At 43.3% G+C, this 10,523-nt stretch overlaps 1 protein-coding gene across 3 annotated transcripts in view; it reads left to right on the top strand.

Annotated features, from left to right (window-relative positions):
* The first annotated feature begins 4,006 nt into the window (after positions 1-4,006).
* Positions 4,007-10,523, top strand: part of DAB2 (DAB adaptor protein 2) — a 110,589-nt gene continuing 104,072 nt past the window's right edge. Inside the window, exons 1-2 of one of the 3 annotated variants that reach the window (XM_073681976.1) lie at positions 4,007-4,300; positions 7,120-7,216. The gene's annotated coding sequence lies outside the window, so the exon portion shown is untranslated. The remainder of the gene's footprint in view (positions 4,301-7,119; positions 7,217-10,523) is intronic. The other 2 variants (XM_073681966.1, XM_073681983.1) reach the window with 2 other exon arrangements.

The following is a 10,523-nucleotide window of genomic DNA, read 5'->3' as shown; positions in this document are numbered from 1 at the left end:
TCAACGTCTACAGTGAGAGGCGACTCCTGGATGCTGGCCTTCAGGGCAAAGTGGCAAAGAAAAAGCCATATCTGAGACTGGCTAATAAAAGGAAAAGATTAATATGGACAAAAGAACACAGACATTGGACAGAGGAAGATTGGAAAAAAGTTTTATGGACAGACGAATCAAAGTTTGAGGTGTTTGGATCACACAGAAGAACATTTGTGAGACACAGAACAACTCAAAGATGCTGGAAGAGTGCCTGACGCCATCTGTCAAGCATGGTGGAGGTAATGTGATGGTCTGGGGTGGGTTGCTTTGGTGCTGGTAAAGTGGGAGATTTGTACAAGGTAAATGGGATTTTGAATAAGGAAGGCTATCACTCCATTTTGCAACGCCATGCCATACCCTGTGGATAGCGCTTGATTGGAGCCAATTTCATTCTACAACAGGACAATGACCCAAAGCACACCTCCAAATTATACATGAACTATTTAGGGAAGAAGCAGGCAGCTGGTATTCTATCTGTAATGGAGCGGCCAGCGCAGTCACCAGATCTCAACCCCATTGAGCTGTTGTGGAGCAGCTTCACCGTATGGAAGGCAAAAAGTGCTCATCAAGCCAATCCAACTTGTGGAGGGTCTTCAGGAAGCATGGGGGGAAATGTCTCAAGATGACCTCAGCAAATTAACAGCTAGAAGCCAAAGGTCTGCAATGCTGGAATTGAAGGAGAAAATTATTTTTTCTAATAAAAATCATTATTTCTAACCTTCTCAATGTCTGGATGATATTATCTAATCATTTTGCAACTCATTTGATAAATAAAAGTATGAGTTTTCATGGAAAACACAAAATTGTCTGGGTGACCCCAAACTTTTGAACGGTAGTGTATATTTATATATATATATATATATATATTTATATATATATATATATATATATATATATATATATACATATAACACACACACATATATGTGGATTTGTTTTTGACTTTCCCACATTCATAGCCATGACTGCTATAACCTGACCTGCCAGAAATGTTAGTAACCTGTAGATATAAGGTTGTCCTGTAGGTCAAGCGTTACACTCTTTCCAGCCTTCCTACAAGCACGGCTGCAGGGAGAAAATGAACTTGTATCCTCCTGTAGCTGCTTCCAGCCATCGGGGAGGTGCAGGGATCAGTCACAGTCACCGCTCACTACACAGTATCACCTTGATTGACAGCCTGCTCTGCACACAAACTCTGCGCACACATATGCTGTAGAGCAGGCTGTCAATCAAAGTGCTTACAAAAAAAGTTACCAATAAAGAAGAAAAAGAATATTTAGATCTTTAGGCAGAAAAAATGATGTCATACACAAGAGTGAAGCCCATGGCTCACTGTTTGAGTTTCTGCCTTCCACACTACAAGTTCTACGTTTTAGTCCTGTCAAAGAGCAGCTACAAGAAGAAAAAAAAAAGTGACTCCCATAGAAGTCCCTGAGTGTCTCCAGACCAGACGACTTTGCTCCGTGTGACTGCAAAGAAATGCTCCCTGGGAAAGCAATATGCAAATTAACTCTCCTCCATGAGGCTTATAGTTGCCTCTCCAGCGCCACCTACTGGCGGTAGCTCCCAAATACATCATTAACGAACCTTTCAACAAGACCAAGGATATTAGTCTCCTCCAAAAGGAGAAGAACCTCCATCTACAGACAGCTGCTCCTCAGTACATAGATCCAGCTTTCTTCCTCCTGAAGAAGAGCTAATTTGCATGCCCAGCTTGGACAGATTAGCTTAAAGGGGCACTCCAGTATGCAAAAATAATCACGATTGTCAGATCGTTGTGAAGCTTCTACTGAGAACCAGAGAATGGGGAACTCATTGTATCCTCTGGGGTGGGCACAGATTGTAGAGGACCCCTTTTGCAAAAAACAGTATATGAGCCCAGTGCAGTCTAATAATCATAGCCAGGGGGAGACATATAATTGGTGCACCCGCGCAGGGGTCCAAGAAGTACAGGGGGCCACATCCAGCTCCAAAGCAGGTGAAATTATACATTGAGTTATTATTGGACTGGAAAGGGTCCCTATACTGTTCCTGCACAGGGACCCTCTTGTGTCTGCGTCCACCAGTGATATTGTCCTCCCTTCTACGGGTACAAGACAGAAGCTCCTTGCTGTTTTGGATGTGGACATGGGCCCCTTACCTCTTGGGGCGGCCGAGGAGGGTGCACTAATGATACGTCCGCCCCTTGACTTCTTCTCCCCTGATTCGGCCAGGAGTTAACATTGCACGTTAACCATGGAATATATATATATTTTTTCATGCATAGCGATACAAATAACATCCTAATAATCTGAATATCAAATTTTTTTATCTGGTCCAAATTGCAGCAAATCATTGAATAAAATTGCATTTTAGGAACTAGAGAGATAATAAATGCATTAATGCAAGGTCACTACCAGGTGAAAAAGAAGCAGCAAAGAGGGACTTAGGCTACGTTCACACATTGCGTTTTTGCTGCTTTTTTATACAAATTTAAAGCTGCATTTTACAGTACCAGCAAAAGCTATGAGATTTCAGAAATCTCATGCAATCACATGACTTTTTTTTCCTGACTGAACTGCAGCAAGTCTCTTCTTTCAGTGTTTTTTTCTGCGTTTTTGCAGCGTTTTTTCACTCATAGAAAACAATGAGTAAGTGCAAAAACACAGCAGAAAGCGCAGGTATCAGGTTTTGCTGCATTTTTAGTGAAAAAAAAACAGGTACAGCAGGATGAGAAACACATTTATTTTTGTGATTTTCCCAAGTTTAAACCATAATGTCTTGGTCTCCAGACCTGAGATGGCAGTTAGGATTAATACAGTTTAATTAAATTAGTGATGTGTGTAAAGTAAACATTGGCCGATCAAGGTGTGAAATTGAACAATACCTGACCAACTCAAGGGCAGACCAAAGTGTGAAAATAAACAGTGTTCTACAATCTCATTGCTCTAACAATGTCTTAGGTAAACTATTCCCAACCAAATTCCCCTCCCCCTGCTGGTACATTTGTAATTGTGTATTTTTTCATGAACATATGTCTTGCATTCATGTGTCTGTGTTCATGCTTCTGTGGTGGAAGCAAAGCTGAACTTGAATCCTGAAAAACGCAACAAAACTTGCTTTTTGTAAGCAGCTTCTTTACTGCCAAGAGAGTGGGTTTTGACTGCGAAAAAAAACGCATCAAAAGCGCAACGTGTGAACATAGCCTAAGGGGGACATTTTCTAGGCACTTTAGGCAGAATTGATGATGATGATGATGCTTCTTGTGAAAATGTTACAACATGTATCCAACATATGATGTTACTCCTGAGCAGGCAAAACAAGAGCAACATTGTGATTATCAGAAACCCTCCCAAAATGTGATACATAGTGAGAAAAAGCACATACGGCAGGATGTGAAACCCATTTATTTTTGTGATTTTCCCAAGGTTAAACTATAATGTCTTGGTCTCCTCCCCTGAGATGGCAATTAGGATTAGTACAGTTTAATTATATTAGTGATGTTTACAAAGTAAACATTGGCCGACCAAGATGTGAGATTGAACAATATCTGAGCAACTCAATAGCAGACCAAATTGTGGAAAGTAAACAGTGTCCTACAAACTCAATACACTGCCAATGTCTTCGGTAAACTATTCCCGACCAATTCACCTTCCCCTGCTGTTACATTTGTAATTGTGTATTTTTTTCATGAACATATGTCTTGCATTGGTGACCTGTGTTCAGCTTCTTTACTGCCAAGAGATGCATCAAAAACGCAATGTGTGAACATAGACTAAAGGGAGCTTTTCTAGGCACTTTAAGCAGAATTGATGATGATGATGTTGCTTCTTGTGAAAATGTTACAACATGTATCCAACGTGTGATGCTGTTACTGCTGAGCAGGCAAAACAAGAGCAACATTGTGATTATCAGGAACCCTCCCAAAATTTGATACATAGTGACACATCCCAATGCAAAAGCAGCACCTCCCCAAACCCTTCCCTGCACAGGATGCAGCCCTGCTTCCAGCCAGACACATGCAGGGGATGTGTGCACTTTCCATAGGGCTGCAGCCTAGCAATGGTTAATGTGGAGGAGTAGCCGGGCAGTAACATCACAGCACATTCCTGGGCTCAGTGGCTGCCAGCATCTGATTAGAAGCATACAGTATCCAGGGGCTGTGAGTGGCTGAGCTGCTCTAAGCAGGAGGAGGAGGAGGAGGACTGAGCTGGTGTGAGCTGGGCAGGCACAGGAGGAAGGCTGCACACCACTGACAGCACCGACAGCAGCAAAGGAGCTTCCACTGGTGAGTACACGGCTACTACTAGTCGTCTGGCTACCAAATGGCACCATGGCTGGGACCTGCCACTGGGACCTGGATCTGCCCTCCAGTGTCCATTAATTTGCATCCGTCCCCCTCTGCCGAATATGTTGGTGCCATATAAATAATTCATATTCTGGCTGTTCGTGATTGCACCCCCCCCTTTTTTATCATTCCATCACACCAAAATACCAATAGTAAATTCCAAAATTGGGTCTAAAATATTCGCCCCCTGCACAAAGCCCCTTTTTTTTTTTTTTTCCGCATGCTAATCCGGGCCGTCCAAGGCATTCCTCAATAGTTCAAGGTCTAGGAGGTAAATTCAGGGGATTATGCTCTGCAGGGCAGCGGCAGCAGATTTGGCGCACGCTATGGCAGATCCGCACCAGCACTACATCACGGCTCGGCAATGCTGCCTTTTGTTTCAGCTCTGGTGCAATTTCTGAAAGAAAAAAAAAAGCAAAAAACAGAAAACAGCAGATGTAGCAGAGCTGAGATTGTCAGTGTTTGGTGCTGCTCGTTATTTACAGGTAAATTACACTAGATGACCTGCTCGGCTCTGCTACATCTAGGTGTAGTGCTTGTGTGCATGGGATTTGTTGGGGTGTAAATCCGCTCTGCTGTGGCTCCGCAGTAGCAGTGCAGTGTAGTGTGACAATAGCTTTATGCTGTCCTCGTCCCTGGCAGCAGCGATGATCTGCACAAAATCCTGCAGAATATTAATTCTGGAGATGCTTCCATCATAGACTTCTGCAGATCTGATTCCCTTCAGCTGCTGTTCTGATGGTACCTGCACATTTCCCTCCTATATTCTATCACAATGTAAAGACATCTGCTCCTTCTGACCCGGCAGCCGTGGGGACTATGAAAACCCTGCAGCTGCCTTGCTCTATTACCTGAAGGGGGTTCTGGAGGACTACAACGTGGAGGACCTCGGCCATTAGTGATCGATTGGTGAAGTTTGACCTCCAGCACAACAAATCATCGTCTTCATAGTCTACACCGGCCTAATAGGTGACATTTCCCGGTACCGCAGGTCAGTCCTGGAGGAGGTCCGACCCAACAGTAACATGGCGAAGAATAGGCCATCAATGCTTGATTAGTGGGGGTCCGCCTTCAGCTGGTCAGCACAAAAAGGAGTCCTCTGTCATAGATTATGGGTGACTGTGCCCGGTACCGCAGGTCAGTCCTGGAGGAGGTCCGACCCAACAGTAACATGGTGAAGAATAGACAATCAATGCTTGATTAGTGGGGGTCCAACTTCTAATGGTCAGCACAATAAGGAGTCCTCTATCATAGATTATGGGTGACTGTGCCCGATACTGCAGGTCTGTGCCCGATACTGCAGGTCTGTGCTGGAGGAGGTCCGACCCAACAGTAACATGATGAAGAATAGACAATCAATGCTTGATTAGTGGGGGTCCAACTTCTAATGGTCAGCACAATAAGGAGTCCTCTGTCATAGATTATGGGTGACTGTGCCCGATACTGCAGGTCTGTGCTGGAGGAGGTCCGACAAACAGTAACATGGCGAAGAATAGGCCATCAATGCTTGATTAGTGGGGGTCCGCCTTCAGCTGGTCAGCACAATAAGGAGTCCTCTGTCATAGATTATGGGTGACTGTGCCCGGTACTGTAGGTCCGTGCGAGATGAGGTCCGACCCAACAGTAACATGGCGAAGAATAGGCCATCAATGCTTGATTAGTGGGTGTCCGACTTCTGATAGTAAGCATTCTCTTCATAGATTATGGGTGACTGTGCCTGGTACTGCAGGTCCGTCCTAGAGGAGGTCTGATCCAACTGTAACATGTAGAACAATAGGCCATCAATGCTTGATTAATGGGGGTCCGACTTCTGAAGGTTAGCACAATAAGAGTCCTCTATCATAGATTATGGCTGTATAGGTGACTGTGCCTTGTACTGCAGGTCCGTGCCAGAGGAGGTCCGACCCCCAACAGTCAGAAATAGAAGGTAGAGGCCATCAGAGTTTCATCATTTGGAGTCCAGCTCCTGAGGGTCAGCACAACAAAGCGCCTCCTTCTTACTGTACACAGGCTGTACGGGTGACCGTGCCCGGTACCGCGCAGCTCAGTCCTGGAGGAGGTCCGACCCCAAAAGTAACATATAGAAGCAGTGTCAGACTGAAGAACATTGGGCCCACCAGAGGATTTGATTCTGAGGGCCCACCTTTCTCCCCCGCTCAAGAGCCCCATTGCGGCTGCAAGGTTTGCACTATGAGCTCTCCTGAAAAAGAAGCCAGGGCCCACCGGAGGATTCTCCAGTTCTCTGGTGGGTCAGTCCAGAATGATATAGCAACAATGCTTGATTAGTGGGGGTCCGACTTCTGATAGTCAGCACTATAAGGCATTCTCTTCATTGATTATGGGTGACTGTTCCCGGTACTGCAGCTAAGTCCTGGAGGAGGTCCAGCCCAACAGTAACATGGAGAAGAATAGGCCATCAGTGCTTGGTTGTGGTGGTACACCTTCTGACTGTCACCACAATAAGGAGTCCTCTTCATAGATTATGGGTGCCTGTGCTTGGTACTTCAGCTACCGGAGGAGGTCTGACCCCAACAGTAAAATATATTTGGATATCCTTTCAATGTTTTAGTCCAAGAGAACCCAAGTCCAAGCTAAGTGATGTCAGGGGTCTTCTCTTGGCTTTATATGGTGGCACGTTCCATCGGACGGTGCATTATTGATACAGCAAAGTACCTAAAGCCCTAAATATGGAGCCACTAGGACTCTGTGTCCCTCTGTACAGAATTCATGACGTCTGAAGCTGTGAATTTTTATTCAAGGATGGTATCGGGGGGCCTTGAACCAAGGTGAAGTCTTCAATAGTGTCTGGAGATAGATCCAACTAAAGCCATGGCTGCAGGGACAGACGGGCGCCAGGTATGTGCCACCACTGATCCTGGTTGGACCTCCATGATCCGGTCACCCACTCCATCATGATTTTAGCTCTGGGTTCATTGACTTGTAAATACCCCGTGAAACTTGCTTGGGGACATGTTGCAAAGATCTTAGAGGTAGAAGTGATGCAGAACAGTGCAAGCTGCCATGGATGAAAGGGTGGAGTGGACGGATCAAGAGCACATGTGGCACACGCCACCAGTGCCCTCCATCCAGAGCTCCGGGTGGTGGGTGTTCGCTCTACACTACATTTTGCATTCCTGCGTAGTAGCGATGGTCCTGCTGGTGGGACTGGAGAAGGTTCCTGTACCAGTTGGTCCTCCATTCATTACCTCCTGGGTGCCATATTTCAGTAACGGGTCCGGCCAAGAGCTTCAGCAATAGGCGCTCTCTTCTCTAGCTGTCTGCAAACAGCAGGACACCATGCAGGCACTGATAATGGAGGAAGCCACAGAAATAGGAACCTCATTGATTCCTGGCGGCAATCACTTAGGAACAGACCAGCGAAGGAAGCGGCTCCGACAAATCCTATAAATGTGGGGACTGCAGTGGAGCCGACTCCTGGGGTCTATGCCCCCTTACAAGTGGATCATATGGGTCCCCAGGGTTGTGTATCTGGGGTCACACACAGACCCATGGCTGCCCCCCAAACTCGTGCCCCCCAGAGAGTTGATATTGTTGGCCATTAATATCAGAACTGTTGGGGCCTGAATGGCGGAATCTCTCCTGATCCCATGTTCCAGAAACCGACCACAGGAAAACACTGATTGTGTATTGATTATTGATGATATAGCGGTATTATTTATACGTTGGTAGCACTGGTATTATATTACTTCTGTTTCTGGTTGTGTTGAGTCACTGGTGTTTGGTAACACTGTAATGGCGGTGTGTAAATAAGTATTGTCTGGCCCTCCTACATGGGCACTGTATAGTAAATTATTCCTGCAGTATATGGCGGTATTAGCACTGTATAATATATTATTCCTGCAGTATATGGCGGTATTAGCACTGTATAGTAAATTATTCCTGCAGTATATGGCGGTATTAGCACTGTATAGTATATTCCTGCAGTATATGGCAGTAATAGCACTGTATAGTAAATTATTCCTGCAGTATATGGATGTATTAACACTGTAGTATATTATTCCTGCAGTATATGGCAGTAATAGCACTGTATAGTATATTATTCCTGCAGTATATGGCGGTATTAGCACTGTATAGTATATTATTCCTGCAGTATTTGGCGGTATTAGCACTGTATAGTATATTATTACTGCAGTAAATGGCAGTATTAGCACTGTATAGTATATTATTCCTGCAGTATATGGCGGTATTAGCACTGTATAGTATATTATTCCTGCAGTATACGGCGGTATTAGCACTGCATAGTATATTATTCCTGCAGTATTTGGCGGTATTAGCACTGTATAGTATATTATTCCTGCAGTATATGGCGGTATTAGCACTGTATAGTATATTATTCCTACAGTATATGGATGTATTAACACTGTGTAGTATATTATTCCTGCAGTATATGGCGGTATTAGCACTGTATAGTATATTATTCCTGCAGTATATGGCGGTATTAACACTGTATAGTATATTATTCCTGCAGTATATGGCGGTATTAACACTGTATAGTATATTATTCCTGCAGTATATGGCGGTATTAGCACTGTATAGTATATTATTCCTGCAGTATATGGCGGTATTAACACTGTATAGTATATTATTCCTGCAGTATATGGCGGTATTAGCACTGTATAGTATATTATTCCTGCAGTATATGGCGGTATTAACACTGTATAGTATATTATTCCTGCAGTATATGGCGGTATTAGCACTGTATAGTATATTATTCCTGCAGTATATTGCGGTAGTGGCACTGTATAGTATATTATTCCTGCAGTATATGGTGGTATTAGCCCTGTATAGTATATTATTCCTGCAGTATATGGCGGTATTAGCACTGTATGGTATATTATTCCTGCAGTATATGGCGGTAGTGGCACTGTATAGTATATTATTCCTGCAGTATATGGCAGTATTAGCACTGTATAGTATATTATTCCTGCAGTATATTGCGGTAGTGGCACTGTATAGTATATTATTCCTGCAGTATATGGCGGTATTAGCACTGTATAGTATATTATTCCTGCAGTATATGGCGGTATTAGCACTGTATAGTATATTATTCCTGCAGTATATGGCGGTAGTGGCACTGTATAGTATATTATTCTTGCAGTATATGGCGGTATTAGCACTGTATAGTATATTATTCCTGCAGTATATTGCGGTAGTGGCACTGTATAGTATATTATTCCTGCAGTATATGGCGGTATTAACACTGTATAGTATAGTATTCCTGCAGTATATGGCGGTATTAGCACTGTGTAGTATATTATTCCTGCAGTATATGGCGGTATTAGCACTGTATAGTATATTATTCCTATGGCGTTATTAACACTGTATAGTATATTATTCCTATGGCGGTATTAGCACTGTATAGTATATTATTCCTGCAGTATATGGCGGTATTAGCACTGTATAGTATATTATTCCTGCAGTATATGGCGGTATTAGCACTGTATAGTATATTATTCCTGCAGTATTTGGCGGTATTAGCACTGTATAGTATATTATTCCTGCAGTATATGGCGGTATTAGCACTGTATAGTATATTATTCCTGCAGTATATGGCGGTATTAGCACTGTATAGTATATTATTCCTGCAGTATATGGCGGTAGTGGCACTGTATAGTATATTATTCCTGCAGTATATGGCAGTATTAGCCCTGTATAGTATATTATTCCTGCAGTATATGGCTCTATTAGTACTGTATAGTATATTATTCCTGCAGTATATGGCAGTATTAGCCCTGTATAGTATATTATTCCTGCAGTATATGGCGGTATTAGCACTGTATAGTATATTATTCCTGCAGTATATTGTGGTAGTGGCACTGTATAGTATATTATTCCTGCAGTATATGGCGATATTAGCACTGTATAGTATATTATTCCTGCAGTATATGGCGGTATTAGCACTGTATAGTATATTATTCCTGCAGTATATTGCGGTAGTGGCACTGTATAGTATATTATTCCTGCAGTATATGGCGGTATTAGCACTGTATAGTATATTATTCCTGCAGTATATGGCGGTATTAGCACTGTATGGTATATTATTCCTGCAGTATATGGCGGTAGTGGCACTGTATAGTATATTATTCCTGCAGTATATGGCGGTATTAGCACTGTATAGTATATTATTCCTGCAGTATATTGC

Source organism: Phyllobates terribilis, unplaced genomic scaffold (genome assembly GCF_046119375.1).
Source record: "Phyllobates terribilis strain yellow unplaced genomic scaffold, ASM4611937v1 Scaffold_1__5_contigs__length_1240528914, whole genome shotgun sequence".
Lineage (NCBI taxonomy): Eukaryota > Metazoa > Chordata > Amphibia > Anura > Dendrobatidae > Phyllobates > Phyllobates terribilis.
Note: the sequence above shows the minus strand (reverse complement) of the source record. Positions and strands in the feature narration are given on the sequence as shown.